The sequence below is a fragment of the Helianthus annuus genome, chromosome 7, assembly GCF_002127325.2.
Source record: "Helianthus annuus cultivar XRQ/B chromosome 7, HanXRQr2.0-SUNRISE, whole genome shotgun sequence".
NCBI lineage: Eukaryota > Viridiplantae > Streptophyta > Magnoliopsida > Asterales > Asteraceae > Helianthus > Helianthus annuus.
In genome coordinates, this window is record NC_035439.2 from 149,267,352 (window position 1) to 149,269,794 (window position 2,443).

Here is a 2,443-nt window from a genome sequence, read left to right on the forward strand (position 1 = left end):
AAATTTTGTGACTCATTTCTTGGTTGTTGAAAGTTTGTTCGTTGGTTTTGTTGGTTACTACTATTGTCGGGTTCTCTCCAACCAAGGTTAGGGTGATTTCGCCATCCTTGGTTGCAGGTGCCCGTTGGAGGACCCGACGGCCTAGGTCTATTATCAATGTAGCTTACCGACTCTTGTTGATCGTCTGTTTCTTTCATACAACTCCAATTTTTATGTGGCCCACCACACCCTTCACAAGCCATAACCGAGACTGTTTTTGTCATTTCCAATTTTTTTATTTTCGAAGAAAGGGCCTCGATTTGGCTTGTAAAGAAGTGCTTTCATCAACCTTATGGGCGCCCGGGGCAATAGATTTATTGCCTCGGGGAGTGTGCCACTGAAAATTGGTTTGAGCAATTTCTTCAATTTGATTATATATTTCATGCGGGCGGCGATTACCTAAAAGTCCCCCGGAGCTAGAGTCAAGTGTCTGCCTTGTGTGTGGCAACAACCCATTATAGAAAGTGGATACTTGTTGCCATATTGCAAGGTCGTGATGTGGACACTTTCGCAATAGCTCCTTGAACCTTTCCCAAGTTTCATATAAGGATTCCCCGTCCTCTTGTGAATATGTATTAATTTCAGTCATTAATTTAGCCGTTTTAGCGGGAGGGAAATACTTATATAAAAATTTTTGGGCTAGTTCATCCCAGGTGTTTACCGAACCAGCTGGGAGGGCGTTAAGCCAACCTTTTGCTCGGTCTTTTAGTGAAAAAGGAAACATTCGGAGGCGGATGGCGTCATTTGATGCTCCATTGATCCGAAAAGTACCACATATTTCTAAGAAATTAGTAATATATAGATGGGGATCCTCGTCCGCAAGCCCATGAAAGGTTGCGGAGTTTTGAAGCATTTGTATCAAATGCGGCCGAAGTTCGAAGTTATTGGCTTCAACATTCGGTGCATTGATAGCGGCGCCGAGATTACGTATGGTGGGTCGTAGATAATCCATGAGGGTACGTTTCCCGAAACCTTCTCTTGGTTTTTGGCTTTTAGTCTTTTTCTGAGAAAGCGTTCGGGTTCTTCTAGAGGTTCTTTTATGTCCTTATTAGAACTGGAGCTCATACACTACGTAGGGGTGGCGGCTGGTTCCAAGTCCTGCAATAAAAACAAAAAAGAATGCTGGTCAGAAGGTTCACCACGGCCCCGTGCTCAGTGAACACGGCCCGTGGTCGGAGTTACAGTGATTGTTTTCCAGATCCCAGTTACTGGAGAGTTGGACACGGCCCCGTGTTGCACCGACATGGCCCTGTGGTCAGCCTTCTGTAACTTGGAAAACTAAAAACCGCCAGTAACAACGCTGGGCACGGCCCGTGCTGAGCTCTGTAGAAGCTGAAAAACTAAGAAAATCCTAAAAATTAAAAAGTAAAATAAAAAAAAATGATTAGGCCGTTGATTCCTAACTTTCTTAAAATCCTTGTGTCCCCGGCAACGGCGCCAAAAACTTGATGCGTGTGTAGTGTAATATGTTTTAGATGTATATATTAAGCCCTTTTTACACTTTTAGCCAAGTTTTAAATTTATAAAACACGATATTTACTAACACTAAACACACATATGGGCAAGTGCACCCATCGTGGACGTAGTATAGTGTTGGTAAGATACCGAGGTCGTCCAAGGACACAAGAGCTTTTAGTACCGGTTTATCCTCAACGTCTAACCAAATCAAAATGTTAGAAAAGATTTTTAAACTAAGAAAATAAAACTAACTAAATGCTGAAAAATAAAAATAAAAATAAAAACAGATAGACAAGATGAATCACTTGGATCCGACTCGTGTATTAGTATAACCTTTGATTATTTTCGCACTTTTGCACTTGTTTAAGAGATTATCTTAGTTATTGTAGTAGGTCCCTCTTTTGAAGGCGACGTTACCCTCAACCCAGTAGTTTGAGTCAGCAAGGATACAATCCTAAAGGGTCGGATTATTGAAAGATAATGAATTAAGTTATTAATGCAAATTATGGTAGGCCCCTCTTTTGGAGGTGACGTTACCCTCGACTAAATAGTCTGAGTCAGCAGGGATACAGTCCTAAATAGCCGGGTTATATTATTAATAGTAGTTAACTTATGAGGGGGTCAAAGAGTTTGGATCCCCGCCATCCAATACCTATGGGTATTGAAGGAGATCCTACTAAATTTGACCCAGGTCCCTTGCAGGACCTCTAAACGCTGAACAAGGGCAAGACCTTTACCAAACCGTTCCCTTAACCCCCGACCAGGTAGCCAACATACCTCCATATAGACCGTGGAGATATGAATGGTGAAAATCTTTTATTTTATATAGACAGTAAAATAATGCCAAGACACCACGGACAAACGATAAGGAAGAATCACCTTCAACATAAGCAACTGGTTATTAAAGTCATTAATACAAAACCAAATAAAAAGTGCAAAAGATTAA

At 41.4% G+C, this 2,443-nt stretch overlaps 1 non-coding gene across 1 annotated transcript; it reads left to right on the top strand.

The window, feature by feature from the left end:
• Nucleotides 1-527: 527 nt before the first annotated feature.
• On the top strand, nucleotides 528-634 carry LOC118480643. Its single transcript, XR_004863623.1, has one exon. It is a non-coding gene; the product is annotated as a small nucleolar RNA R71 (small nucleolar RNA).
• The last annotated feature ends 1,809 nt before the right edge of the window (nucleotides 635-2,443 follow it).